Source organism: Suncus etruscus, chromosome 11 (genome assembly GCF_024139225.1).
Source record: "Suncus etruscus isolate mSunEtr1 chromosome 11, mSunEtr1.pri.cur, whole genome shotgun sequence".
In the NCBI taxonomy this organism is placed as follows: Eukaryota; Metazoa; Chordata; class Mammalia; order Eulipotyphla; family Soricidae; genus Suncus; species Suncus etruscus.
This window is the reverse complement of record NC_064858.1, coordinates 3,702,374-3,717,816: the sequence shown is the minus strand read 5'-3', so window position 1 is coordinate 3,717,816 and position 15,443 is coordinate 3,702,374. Positions and strand designations below refer to the sequence as shown.

The 15,443-nt window shown below is 42.6% G+C and overlaps 1 protein-coding gene and 1 non-coding gene across 2 annotated transcripts in view; one reads left to right on the top strand and one right to left on the bottom strand.

Annotated features, from left to right (window-relative positions):
- GABRG3 (gamma-aminobutyric acid type A receptor subunit gamma3) overlaps positions 1–15,443 on the bottom strand; it is a 444,985-nt gene that overhangs the window by 366,934 nt on the left and 62,608 nt on the right. The window lies entirely within an intron of this gene.
- Positions 10,382–10,446, top strand: LOC126023782 (U7 small nuclear RNA). The gene has a single exon (XR_007500844.1). It is a non-coding gene; the product is annotated as a U7 small nuclear RNA (small nuclear RNA).

The window sequence follows — 15,443 nt, the reverse complement described above, 5'->3', positions numbered from 1 at the left end:
TTCCAGAAACCCTGATATTTTAGCTCCCAAATAAAGCGAATCACTGGTCCTCAAAGAATTCATCTTTCTAGGCTCAATGCAGGCGATGTACCAATAAGCCTAGAATATCTTGTTGTCAGAGCAATGTAAATAATCTAGTTAGTTAAGCCTCTGAAAAGGCAATCGTCAAAGGAAATAGGATGAACCATCTTCCCCCTTATAAAACACAAGACAACTGTAGTTTTCCTAAGAATAAGAACAAACAATGAAAATATATCAGATGTGCTTATCCCGATGCCTTTGGAGAGAAATTTCTTTAATTTATGGGCTCTTGCCTGCACAAGGATGAGCTGGTATGCCAACATCCATCAAACGAGTAAATAAAGGAGAAAGGAAAGAGAGCCTTTTTTTCTCGCCTTTCCTGTCCCAATGAGACCTTGGGGTATCCAAGCAAAGAGTTGATAAGAAGTTGATCTGAGGGTAGGACATCATTGCCTGCCCACACGAAGCATATTCATTTCATTTGCAGGGAATTTCTGTGCTAAGTGAATCCTCACCTGGAGGAAGCTGGGAGTGAGCCCACAAAGAGGCAGGCCCGTTATTGAAGGAAGGAAAAAGAATTCCGACATTGAAGGCTCATATCCATCTTGAAAGCCACGATTGTTGTGTGAGGGCCTCCATCCACCATCTCCTATAAAATCGCACTTGCTGAATTCTATTTTGCAGCTTTCAAGTGCCATCTGCACATAGGTCACATTGAGAAGAAAAGCTTGCCTGAATCACAATGACTTCTTTTCAAGGTGTACTTCTGCTTGTATTTCGGTGTGTTCCATGCTCCTAGGGCCCCTTAACCGAGATGATGGGAACCCCTGGACAATTGCTTTGCCTGCAGACAGGATGAGAAGGGATGTTTCTCCTGATATCTTATCTGCAGGGGCCAGAGAAGATGCAACAGTAAGAGAAGCTTGCAGTTGGTTGGATGTGAAGACATCCAGTAAATGAACGAATAAATTTAGCTAGAGATATGATAGTATGTGGAGAGGGGTGGAGAAGGGGATTTAGGAACTCTTAATTTCTAATTACCAGAAAGCTGGCACTTTTAGGGAATGCCCTAAGGTAGAGGCCTGTATCTTATTCTTTCATATAACCTCTCTCCAGAAGACAATTCAGAGACTTTGCATGAACTTCTCCTTTGATACTCACCCCTTTATATATGCAAAGACCCACTTAAGTTTGATTAGCATAGACAGGTATTTGCCCGTTAGCATCTGCCCTTCTTCCTGGTTTAATTGCCCTGAATAATCAATAGTGTTAATGGAGGAGAGTAAGCGTTCTCGGTTTTCAGGGTTGTGAGCCTTCAGACCCCATACTTTTCTCTCTTCTGTCCATCTTGTTTTATTAATATTCGAAGCACTCCTGCTTCAGGCCTATTCACCTGAGGCTGGTCCCAGGACTTGTAGAGACCATGCAAAGTTCAGTGGAAGCACAGCCATGCCTAATGAGGGTCTTGCAGCCACACTATACCAGGGCAACACTCAGTGCCATTTAATCAGCATAGGAATGACAAAACCCAACTCTCAGGCATGAACTATAACCCATCCACAAACAAATGTGAAGCCTCAGAAAATTCTGGCCAGGAGATCCAAGTCTGGGTGAAGAAAGCCCAACTACTTGGGTCTCTGGTACCATATATCTAGTACCTGAGCACTAAAAAGAGTGATTTTCCCTCAGCAGAGAATCAGGAGTAGGCAGCCCTAACTATCATGCAGTGTGGCCTCCAACCCCCCAAAAGAAAGGGGGAAAAATAACTCATAAAATTCACCTATCATGAAAAGTATATAAGTAGCCTCCAACTCATACATTTACAAAAATACGTTGGGGTGAAGAAGTGAGTTCAGGAGTCAGACAGATATGACTTCTGTCCCCCAGGATCTAAGTTTGATCCCCAGCATCACATAGATTTCCTAGATCCTTCAATAGTACCCTAAGGCCCCTCAGCACTAAGAGGGACAGCCTAGGTCCCCCCAGCACTACTGAGCCTATGTGGGGCTTCGCTACCAGGGCTGGGCTTTGAATCCTATGAATCACTTGTCCAAGTACTGCCAAGAGTAGCCCAGGCATGCTCTGACCTCTGCACTTTGAACCCTTGGTGAAAAAAAGGAAATAAAATCTAACCTGTCTGGACTCTGTAGCAGCAGGATGGAGAATCAACATTCTGGAGATTCTGGAAGCATGCATGTCCATTGGACTTAGTCCATCCTTGCTCACAAATTTAAAGAAATTGAGTGTCCTAGACACCAAGGGGCAAAACAGGATGGATGTCATAGAGAAAAAAATCATTCTGGAAAGCCCTTCTTTGAGCTAGAACAAGTACTGAGCACTCAGCAGCAGGAGGCAAGCCAGGACTACCTTCATCTCACCTGAAATCTATTATTCTCTTCCAAACCAGCCAGCATCCCACTTTCTATGGTCTCACTTCAGTCACACCACTTCTAGAGCACAATCCCAGAAGGCAGTGTCCCCCCAGCCCCCTCAAACAATGCTCATTTATTTCTCTAAGTACCATTCACAAGAGTCCTTGCATGTGTCAAAAGACCACTTAAAAGCAACAACATCAAAAGGGGTGAGTTCAATAGCTGAAACTATTGTGATACTCAGCAGAAAACGAGAAGTAGGGACCAAAGAGATGGCACAGAAGGGAGGGCATTTGCCTGGCACATGACCGACTCAGCTTCAATCCCCAGCATCCCATAGGGTCCCCCTGAATCTGCAAAGAGTAATTTCTGAGAGCAGAGTCAGAGTAACCCCTGAGTGCCACTGAGTGTGGCCTGAAAATGAAAAGAAAATGGAAAGCAAGCTAGTTCTGGAGTCCTCAAAGTGGTCATTCCAGTGAGTGGGGAAGAACAGAGAAGAGAGAGGAAATCAAAAATGTTCTTAAACCATGGCTGGATTGGGCAGAAATCCCTGCTCTAACTGCTGAGAGCAGAGAGCTGGTGGTACCTTGTTAATGGGAATTGTCAGGCATTTCACAGAAGGCATGAAGACCCATCTGAGAATGCTGGGAAACTTTGGAGATTGATGAAAATTCCAGGCACAGAGCCCAGTGGAACCCCTGGGAAGAAAGTCTCCCCATCCCTCATCAGCTGAACCAAAGAGCATGAGGCCACTCTTGGAATATTACAGGAAGATCCCTAAACTCGCCTCCTTGACAACTACCCTAGCAACAGACATTGGGGGCCAGTTTTGGAAAATTGCATCTAAATGAACTTGGCCCAGGAAAAGGCACATGTCCCAAGTTCTGGGGGAAGCGTCTCATTTCACTGCCTGAGACTGGACACTCTGACTTTAGCACATTCTACATCTTGGGGGTTCTCGACAGCTCTTTCTGGCTGTAGTTTTAATTCTCTTCTGGGCAGGAAGCTCTCTCTCCCCACTCCAACTTCCCAAGTCTACTTATCTGCCTTCTTTCCTGGAAGGGAAGGAGGCACCCCTGAAAAGTCAGGGTAAGATGTAAAACTTTCCCTTTTTTTTTCAGAGAGCAATGCCCTTGTCTAGCCCAAAGTATGTGATCCCTTCCCCCATTCACTTCTCTGCTTCAGATTAAGGGAAGTGTTTGGATTTTTGTGGTGGTGGTATTGTTTTGGGGTTACGCCTGGTAACACTCAAGGGACCATAAGTGGTGCCGGAATCTAACCCAGGTCAACCATATTCAAATTCAGAGTCTTGTCCACTGTACTATTTCTCTGCACACAGATTCAGATATGTTCAAATTTCCTATATGAATCGAATGATATAGTTTTTATTGTACCTCCGCTGTCTTTTTTTGAAAAATCATTAATAAAAAATTAAAATAGCTAAGGAAAGACCTGTTAAAAATTGGCATTGCAGGCCTGGAGAGATAGCACAGCGGCGTTTGCCTTGCAAGCAGCCAATTCAGGACCAAAGGTGGTTGGTTCGAATCCCGGTGTCCCATATGGTCCCCCGTGCCTGCCAGGAGCTATTTCTGAGCAGACAGCCAGGAGTAACCCCTGAGCATCACCGAGTGTGGCCCAAAAACCAAAAAGAAAAAAAAAAAAAGAAAAAGAAAAAAAATTGGCATTGCAGGGAGTTTGCCTGCTATGCTATATTTCCAGCCCAAGATAGTTTTATAAAATTTAAAAATTTTCTCTTGAGGAGACACACCGCCATAGCTCAGTGCTATTCCTGGCTCTGTACTCAAGAGACCAAGGACAGTGTTCACCAGTCTCACACAGGCCTCGGTTTTCTCTGCTGGACCATCTCTCCCTGCCTAAGAAACCAAGAGTTTTGAGCTAACAATTACAACAGACTTGGAATCAGAAGAAGACCTTTATTTCTCATTATTTTCTAGATCAGTCTCTCTCAAGATCTAGACAGCAGCAACATTTGAGATTAGAAAATTACTTACTAGGTTGGGGACTTTATTGTCCATTTTTGTCTGTCTTTACTCAACTCAAATGAGTAAAGGAACATGTCTAGTTTAGCTCACCCTAGACTGTAACAAGACCATCACATGTGACGACAAGATCATCAGACAGAGAAAAATCTTCTTTGATAGAAGGTGAGGAGGAGAGAATAGTAATATTGCTGGGGTTGTTGGGACCTGAGTTCTGAACAAGGAGCGATGCCATTTTGTAAAGGACACATGGCTGGCTTCTCAGATTCTGAGCAGGCATTTTGTAAGAACCACATGGTGTAGGTCTTCGCAAGACTCTATAGACACCAGAGACACATTCCCAAGCTACCTGGCCTTACCAGTGAAAAGGGAAGTCAGCCCCGCCACCACCAGTACCTTGGCAGATGTCCCGCCCTTAAGGAAGTCGTCACTGCCCCTTCTCCCTCCTCTTTCTTAGGGTATATAAGAACAAACTTAGACTGCCACGTGGTCTTTGTCTCTGTCCTATTCTGGGCACACATTGACCCTGACCATTCCGGTCAGAAATAAAGAACTTGCTGAGCATTTGTTGGGGCCTCAGCCTTTTCATTTCTCTGCGTAGGGCAGCTAGATTAGGACGTCCAGACCTTTCACCAGGTAGCCTATCAGGTAAGGACAAGGGAGCAGTGGGAAGGCACCCCTAGACAAGAGCCAATCTTTTTGTTTGTTTGTTTGTTTTTGTTTTTTTGGGTCACACCCGGCATTGCTCAGGGATTACTCCTGGCTGTCTGCTCAGAAATAGCTCCTGGCAGGCACAGGGGACCATATGGATACCGGGATTTGAACCAACCACCTTTGGTCTTGGATCAGCTGCTTGCAAGGCAAACGCCGATGTGCTATCCCTCCGGGCCCAAGAGCCAATCATTTTAAAGATCATCAGAAAGCTGGAACCTTCCTATATCCCTTCCCTATTATAATCTTCCTCATGACCTGAGGGAAGGGGCTCATCTCCTTTGGAGGATGGCCCTGCTGGCCAGTGTGGGGGTCTTGTTGACAGATGGATTCAAGTATTAAACTTTATTCCAGTTGTGTGGTCTTGTCCTTCTAGTCATGACCCGAGCAGAACCTGTATTGTTGAAGAAAATCATCTATTTAAAATGGAAGCCCTGAGAGAAAGAAGGATTATGGTGGAGAACAAAAGAGGAAGGTAAATGTAACTAGATCAAATTCTAAGCCTTTAGGAGAAAAATCAGGATTCAGGTGAACTATGTCAACAGGGAAGATAAGACACTCTTCCTCATCCTGTTCCCCCTAAGAAATTGGTGCCTTTCCCTAAAACTCATGTGCTCCAGGATCCCACTAACTCACATGTTACCCCCATCCCCTATTCTTCCTGTATAACCTTACCTGATGGTAAGACCAGCCCATTTCTGGGAGGGGTCTTTGGTTGGTAACAAAAGGATTGCCTAAGGGGTAATAAGAGGATTGATTGAGGGAGGATTCAGCGGGAGATGGAGGAAGAAGCAGCAGGAGGAGACATGGCAGAAAGAGGTTGAGATGTCAGGGCAGCTGAAGAGAGCATGCTTAAAAAGGTTTAAGATTATAGGCCACACACATTGGCCAGGGCCTGAATAAAGCTGATGTCTCCTGAAACCTGATTGCTGACTCAATAATTAATCTGTTATCCTACATCCACACACCCTTTGCCTCAAATTCCTGTGACCCATTCACTCCAGACTTCCCAATCCTGTGTCCTCCGTCACAATCTCTCAGGACATTCAGCTAAAGCTCAGAACACAGTGGCAGGGTAAATAATACTGAGGGTAAATATATACGGAGGTAAATAATACTGCAGTACAGAGTTTCCAGAAACATTCTATTCCAGAGGAGGGAGATGCATAGGAAAACTAAGACAAGATCTAAGCCTTGCCTCTCCTCTAGCCCAGGTTAAATAGCTTCATCTTTTAACAAGAGGGTCCGTGTTGGAAAATTTAACTTCCAAGAAGAAATGAGCATCTCAGGCATGCTAGTTGCTCCCAGGAAACAGACATGAAATGCAAAGTCCCCACCAAGTCAGAAGACTGAGACATGGGTCAGGGCCCCCAAAGTGAAAATACACAGACATGAAATATATAGAGTCCCTGTGGGCCAGAAGACACAGATATGAAACGTGCAGCTTCCCTGAAAACCAAAAGACACAGGCATCAAATGTGCACAAAATTCCCTACAGTCAGGAGGCAGGGCTGGCTCTGATGTCATGGCTTATCTGGCAGCAGCTGCTCTGGTCAAAGATTCTCTTCAACCACTGCAGCCCTGTCCTCCTTTTATTTGCCAAGATGCAAAGAGCCATGAGTTCTCACAACGCTAGGAAACCAATATTCCACGCGTCTTGGAAATATCCAATTCCTCCTTATCTCCAAATCCAGCAGAGCCTCAATGCCTCACAGGGTGCCAGCTGTTACTGGGCACTGCCATCCACTAAGAAGTCCAGATCACAAAGGCGTAAATCTGCCCTGATTGTCCATAGTATTCGCAGCAACTGCAAACCAGATGTCAATAAGACATGATGCTGCAAAGCAAGTGTTCTTCTGAGTAATGAAAACAGGGTGGGAGGGTAGGGACTGGGATGGCGGAGAGGGAAGAAGCTTGTGGAGAGGGGTGTTCTCCTTTGAGGAATGACATCTTAGTTGGGGAGTTAGAGAAAAAGTTGCCATGATGCTGCATGATCCAATTGCCTTATATTTTTCAGGAGGACAGTATGGGATGAATTGGAGAGTTTCCCAATGCAAGAACCTGCTGCCAGGCAGGCTGACCATATGGTGGCTGCTCTCAGATGTGATCGTCCACTTCAGGTATATGTGTTGGAATACAAAAAAGCACAGAGACACCAAGCCCACTTAGCACCAGCCCCAAGGAAGAACTGTGGGAAGGAGCACAGAAAAGATAACAGGGCATCTTCTCTGTGTAAAGACTGGATTGATATTTGGATGAAGATTTGGAAACCCTTAATTCTTTCTCTCTGCAGAGACAAAGTCCCAAACATTTTTTTTGTTTGTTTGTTTTTGTTTTGGGGCCACACCTGGCGATGCTCAGGGGTTCCTCCTGGCTGTCTGCTCAGAAATAGCTCCTGGCAGGCACAGGGGACCATATGGAACACCGGGATGCGAACCAACCACCTTTGGTCCTGGATCGGCTGCTTGCAAGGTAAACGGCGCTGTGCTATCTCTCTGGGCCCCCAAACATTTTTTTTAATAATTTTTTTAAATTTTTTTTCTTTTTTCTTTTTCACACACACACACACACACACACACACACACACACACACACACACACACACACACACACACACACACACACCAAAGTCCCAAAACATTTATTGCAAGGGACATGCACCCTGAGCCCAAAGTCTGCATTTGAAAATACAGAAAATTGAAAAAAAAAATGCAGTTGAAAGAACAGAGAGCAAGGTGGTCCTTATTTCTCCTGCAGTTACACAGCTTTGTCTTCGAGCCAGCAATTAGCAGGGAAGAAAGCCTTTGAATAAGAACTCTGGGAAGTTCTCACATATCAGCCATCAGTGAGTCTCAAAGAAAGGGCTTCCACCAGCAGAAATTCCCCCTGAAGAGAAAAGGAGAACGGCTGTACAGAACCAAAGGGAACTGTGCCCAGTGAGAAGCTTCTCTGGCTCACATCTGTTGCAAGTGAGCTTCAGAGATACCGCTCAGTGATGGGGAAGGACAGCACAAAGAGGGGTGCTCTCTCCCCGTGATTAATGGTCACTCTCAGGTTTGACTGTGAGCAGTCCTTGCTCTCTCACAGAGAGCTTTCAAGCCCACTGTGTTGCTCCTGAGACATTCCTAAGCCCCAGTGTTTATATTTATCTTCCCTCTGATGCCTCACTTTCCCCTGGCTATCCTTCTATTATGTCCTGACCCTGCCACCCTGCACGCATCCCAGTTCCTCTGGTCCTCTTTAAATGGGATCGAATGAAGTGTCTCTAATTATTAGCCTGGAACCCCTTTTTTCCAAGTCATTAGCTGGGGGGTGAGAGGACATCCTGGGTCTTGAACACATCTGGAAGATGGAAGTTAACACTTGCTGGCCAACTGGGTTGACATATGTCAACATTCAGATTACAAAACAGTCACAGCATCCAAGTCTGCTACTGACTCAAACAAAAACCTCTACCACCTCCTTTTGAGAAACACACATACACACATACACACACACACACACACACACACACACACACACACACACACACACACACACACACACGGAGCTCTAAAGCCTAAGAACAGGCATTGTATGTGAGATTTCTGAGGTCTATTCCTGGAACCACCTGGTCCCTTGAGAACCACTGGGAGTGAAACCCCAACACCAAGTTGTCTGTGGCCTCTGGGCACTGCCTGGTGTGCCCCAATACATAAATAATAAAGAATATTTGCTATTGATTGTGGCTTGGTGGCCACAATTTGCTGTGCTTGGGGCTCATTCCTGGCTGTGTCCTCAAGGATCACTCCTGGAAGGACACAGGGGCACCATATGGAATGCAAAGGTCAAACCCAGGTTTGGCTGTGTGCAAGGCAAACAACCTCTCCACTCTACTCAAGGCCCTAAATAAATAAATGTTTAAATGTGGCAAAAATTTGGTAGAGTCAGAGCTGGAGCGATAGTACAGCAGGGAGGGCATTTGCCTTGGACCCTGGCAACCCAGGTTCAATCTGCAGCACCCCAAGGGTTCCCTGAGTAGTGCCAGGGTTATTTTATTTTATTTTTTACTTTTGGTCCACACTCATCAGTGGTTAGTCCTGGCTCTGAGCTCAAAAATCACTCCTGGCAGGCTTGGGGGACCATATGGGATGCCAGGGATAAAACCCGGGTCTGTCCTGGGTCAGCCTGTGCAAGGAAAATGCCCTACCACTGTGCTATTGCTCCTGCTCACCCCCACCCAGAGTAATTTCTTGGTGAAGAAAATCAGGAGTAAGCCCTGAGTACCCAAAGAAACAAAACTAACAAACAAAATTTCTCAGAATTCACCTGATAAGGACTGTTGAAGATGAAATATTGATCAAGACAGCAGCACAGGGCCTTGTGGCATTTTCATTCATCCTACTGAGCCTTTATGGCAGTAGCTCATCATCTCCACATACACTCCAGGCTCCAGGTGCTATAGAGATCACTAGTCCCCAGAAAAGGGGTCTATTGCAACCCTCCTGCTGGGGTTTCCCTCAAGAACACAAAAATACAAGAAAGAAATTCACAAAGAACAGAGAGTCTCTTCAGAGGCTGATAGCAAATCAGGAGGTTGAATCAGTGATAAAAGCTGATAGAAAAGCAAAGCCCAGGATCAGATGGTTGCTGAGGTGAATACACCCAATATTTAAAGAAGAATTAGCATTTAAGCTTGTTGAAATCTTTCAGTTGTAATAGAGAAAGGAATTATTTCCTACCTCGTACTTATAAGGCACTCTAAGCACTATAATGTCCCAAAGACATTAGCAAACTAGAAAGCAGCAGCATTCAAAAAGGAATTTCTCAGAGGAAGGCAGCAGGATTGTGACATGCAGCAATTAAAAGTGATTCATTTATAGAATTCATTTGTAGGATGAAGACTCATTTGATCCCTTTGAGAACCCAGAGCTAAAAACAGGCTGTTCACAACCAATGTATACATTGGAAACTAAAAAAGTAATTCTGTGTATGGATGGGCAATGGAAACTATTATGCTGAGTGAAATAAGTCAGGGAGAGAGATAGACACAGAATAGTCTCACTCATCTGTTAGATTTAAGAAATAACATTTTTGGAACCGGAGAGATAGCACAGCGGTGTTTGCCTTGCAAGCAGCTGATCCAGAACCAAAGGGGGTTGGTTCGAATCCCGGTGTCCCATATGGTCCCCCCGTGCCTGCCAGGAGCTATTTTCTGAGCAGACAGCTAGGAGTAAACCCCTGAGCATCGCCGGGTGTGGCCCAAAAAAAAAAAAAAAAAAAGAATAACACTTATTGTAGTGTTACAGTTTTTTTTAGAATTTGTCCAGCAGGCCTTCTGGTTTCTACTGGAAGGTTCCCCTACAAAAAAAAATAGCATTATTGTAATAATGTATGTAATAATGCCCAGAGACAATAGAGATGAGGGCTAGAAGGGCCAGCCCAGGATATGAAGCTTACCACAAAGAATGGTGCGTGCAGTTAGAGAAATAACTATACTAACAACTATCATGACGATGGTAGTGAATGAAGAGAAATAGAATGCCTGTCTCAAATACAGGCAGCGGGTTGGGGAGGAAGAAGATGGAAGCATTGGAGGTGGGAAGGTTGCACTGGTAAAGGGGGGTGTTCTTTTTTATGATGGAAACCCAACTATAAACATATTTGCAATCATGGTGCTTAAAGAAAGATATTACTTGTAAATAAGAAAAAGTAATTGTGCATGCTCAGAAAAAGAATCAAAGCATACTATTAAGAGGGTCATAAGTGTACGTGTCATGTGGATTCTCAGCACAGACAGTTCAAACAAGCAAAGCAGGACAATAAAATAGTCACCAAAAATAAGATGAATCTTCATGATGCAGATGGACTGACTTACAGTGCAAATTATTATATTCAAATTCCACTGTTCAGTAAAGATATTATGAGGAAAACATGTCAAAAAAAAAAAAAACACAAGAAAGGTCACCGAAAAGGGAGCATCCCTGAAAGATTTAATAGCAGTAATATTAGGGAAAATTTTTAAAAGAACTAGCAAAAGATGCTCCTGGACTGCCAGAACATGTGGAGAAAGAAAATGATTGATGAGGAAAATGGAGCTTTCAATAAGGACAAGGAAACTGAAAAGTGAAAAATGAAATATGGGCTAAAAGGTATATAGAACTGGAAGGAAATCCTTTAGAGCAATTCAGAGGGTAAAAATGGGCACAGAGAAAAATCATCCAAATTGAATACAGAGCAAGATAAATCACTGAGTCAGAAAGAAACAAAGATACAGAACAAAAATTGTGAGCCTAATGGCCTTTTAGGGTATCATTAAGTAAATCAATATCAACATTGGGGGGTCACAGAGAAGACAGAGAGAAAAAGGGGCATTTCAGAGAGGCTATGAAGAAATAATGGTTGAAATTTTCCCATTTTCCAAAAGATATAGAAGCATATAAAAGCATCCAGAAAGCTTAAAAACTTGACATAAGATGAATTCTGAGAGGCTCAGACTGAGAAACGTGTTATAATCAAACTCTTGAGAGCTAAAAGAGAATTAATTTCAATTACAGGCAGGGAATACACTCATGAGATTAATAAGATATTGTGCAGCAGAAACCTTGGGGTCTAGAAGACAATGTGACAATATTTTTCAAATGCAGGTGACTGCAAAGAATCATAAATGAGTGCCTTCAGTCGAAAAGCCTTTGTCATCCAATAAACCAAAGAATTTGGGGATTTTTAAAGGTGTTTACAAACAAATCCAAAAGCCTTCAAGCAAGGGCCCCAACAAGACCATTCCCTGACCAGGCCCTAAAAAAACTCCTTGGTCTTGGTTTTGGGGTCATCTTGGAACCACCATTGAAATGGTTCTGAGATTTACAAACCCAATCTTGAGCAAATACTCACATATATTAACTTGGATGCATCAAAATTATAGACATATGTGGTTTAGTGGGCCAATCTCAGGTTAATGTTTGGACTATAGTGAAGTTAGAAATATATATATATATATATAATATAAATATATATATAATATATATCAAAGATAATAAATAGGCTCTGTGATAGCAGAGGGCAGGATATCTGCCTTTCTTGTGGCTGACAGGGAATAAAACTAGGTTTGATCCAGGCATCCCCTATGACCCTTAAACTTGCTAAGAGTGATTTTCTGAGCCCAGAGCCAGAAATATATCCGAGAACACCGGTATGGGTCACCCCTTCCCCCACAAAAAAATGAAGAAAGAAAAAGAAGAAAGGAAAGAAGAAACAAGAAAAGAGGGACAGAAGGGCCCCGGAGAGATAGCACAGCGGCATTTGTCTTACAAGCAGCCGATCCAGGACCAAAGGTGGTTGGTTTGAATCCCGGTGTCCCATATGGTCCCCCGTGCCTGCCAGGAGCTATTTCTGAGCAGACAGCCAGGAGTAATCCCTGAGTGCTGCCGGGTGTGGCCCAAAAACAAAAAAAAAAAAAACAGAACAAAACAAAAACAAAAAAAAACTGAACTATGAAAGAGGGAAAGAGAGAAAGAAGAAAGAAAGAAGAAAGAAAGAAAGAAGAAAGAAAGAAAGAAAGAAAAGAAAGAAAAGAAAGAAAGAAAGAAAGAAAGAAAGAAAGAAAAGAAAGAAGAAAAGAAAGAAAAGAAAGAAAGAAAGAAAGAAAGAAAGAAAGAAAGAAAGAAAGAAAGAAAGAAAGAAAGAAAGAAAGAAAGAAAGAAAGAAAAAAGAAAGAAAGAAAGAAAAAAGAAAGAAGAAAAGAAGAAAGAAAGAGAGAAGAAAGAAAGAAAGAAAGAAAAAGAAAGAAAAAGAAGGAAAGAAAGAAGAAAGAAAAAAAAGAAAGAGGGAGAGAGAAAAAGAAAGAAAGAAAGAAAGAAAGAGAAAGAAAGAAAAGAGACAGAAGAAAGAAATAAAGGAAGGAAGGAAGAAAAAAGAAAGAGAAAGAAGACGAAAGACTGGGAAACCAAAACATGGGTAATATGAGCTCCACTCCTTTAGTATTTACCAGGGTCAATTTCTAGAGCTTCCATGAAATGGGTTCAATGCTGGTTGAACCATTATTCCTCATCTGAAAAGCACGTTGCACCCTAATGGTACAACTTTCAGATTTGTAGAGGAAAGTAATCGAAAATTCTTTGCTTCATGGAAAGATCTTTGATATATTAAATGAACATGTAAGATATAACGGTATCTCAAAGCATTTGTTTACATTTTAAATTATTAGGTCAATATTTCTAAATGAACTGAAGCTTGTTGGCCCTTCCATAATGCAGTCACCTCTCCCTAACACAGATAATGAACCAAAGCTGTGACTAATAATTAGGTTTGCAATCTTGAGTTAAATCAATAGTGGCCATTACTTACGAGAAGAGAGGAATATTACACCATTAGTGTAGTGATTGAAGTGGCTTGTAAGCCATTTTTCAACTAAAATTTGGCAACTACCATGCAAATTTAAATATACAGACCTTAAAACATTAACAACTGCATGGCTAAGTATGGAATCCTACAAAAACAAATCTGTATGTGAATTAGTGTGAATACATAAATTTTCTGATGTGTTGTAAAAAAAAAAGAATAAGCAGCAACATCAATAAAATATTGGGTATGAAATGCAGACAAACCCCACTGGAACAGAAGTGGGAAGACAGCTCAGAGTTGGAGCCCAGATTTTGTGGGCCCCAGTGTTGCAAGTCAGCCCCTGAAGAGGTTGACTAATGGAGGGATGGAGGATGAGGTCTTTCCCCTCCAGCTCAGAGCACGCGTCTGCCACCCCGTCCAGCCGACGGTTTTGATGTGAAACGGCAGGTAAACAGCTCGCAGACAGTCAGGCTTGTGGAAATATTAGCTTTATTCGGTAGACAAGACTAAAGTCCAAAGTCTTAGCCTTAGTTCCACCAAAAAGCCCCCCGCCTTCCACAGGCCCTTGCTTTTACCTCCCAGAATCAGGTACCACCCAATGGTGGAAGCAGAATCAGGTACCACCCTAGGGTGGGAGCAGAATCAGGTACCACCCTAGGGTAGGGCAAATCACCTATCAGGGTAGGGTCAGTAACATAATAATCCCATTGAAATGTTTATATACACAACAACTCCCCCATTTGTTTTTAGTAAACAGACAAAAATATACAAAAATAAGTAATATTGTCTACAATTATTAAAGGGAAAACTAGTCAATAATAAAAGGGCAGCTGTTTGCATAAGAGTATCACAGGAAAATGTAAAGAGAAACTTCTAATCTAAACACAGGGTGCCCCTCCCTTAATATAAATGGATGATAATAAGCTTTTGTAATCCTGACTCCTCCTTTAGCCAAAGGCAGGTAATATTTCCATAGCAACAACATAATAAAGTGAAAATTAACATACTAGCCTTTTTCAAACATATAACATTTCTGCAAAATATACCATACACCTGTAACTTAAAATTTTTTCAATGCTTTCTACCAAGCACTATTCTGGAACTTCTTTTTGTTCCTATACCTATAAACTAGTTTTGGGAACTTTTTGTTCCTATTAACCTTCCCTACACACAAGCACAAAAGCATAAATACAGAACATACATTTTGAAAACGGACTAATACATTAAAATACACATTAAAATAAAACATTTAGCAATTGAAAATATTAACTATGAAAAACAATAAAACACATTTAATTGGCAAGAACCTGACTTAATCAAGAGATACACCTGAATCAAAGTTAAATGCGGCGGTTTTTAAATTAGATTGTTCATTTGGGCTTTACTGTTATTTCTCCCCTTCTTTAACTAATTTTTTACACCACTAAAACGTATCCCATCACCAATTATGTGTAAAATATGTGGCTACCCACTTAATCCCTTCACCTAAAAACCATTAGTCCAGAAGCTGGTCTTCTTCCACACCAATGTCTCCACGTGGCTTTCTTCCATGGGTTTCAACTGGGTTACCTTGAGCCATTTCATTCTCCTTATCTGGAGGGTGGGTCCCAGGCTCACTACTTCACTTCCATGCAGCTGTTTCCAAGTAACTTTACCAGAGCAGAGCCAAACTGGGCCGAGCCAGGCTGCATATGTCGCCACTTTTGGCCTATCCATAGCCTTTTGCCACTTATCTGCCACAGGACTGGTGTTCTGTGCTGATCTCAGGATGTTAAGAGTTCAAAGTGGTTTAAACTGAAAGTCCATTCCGAAATTTTCAAAGTCGAAGTCCAAATTCAAGCTGTCAGTCGTATTCAGTAAATCAGTCCATTCTAAATACAGTCTTTTTTCTTGTCCGTTTCCAATCTAGGCTTTCCACCAGTCTCTGAGGAGGCCAAGGTTTTGGTTTCTTGTAACAAAGTCTCAGTCCTGGGCCTGGGATGGGGGTGATACAAGCTTCCACCTCCCATGTTTCAGT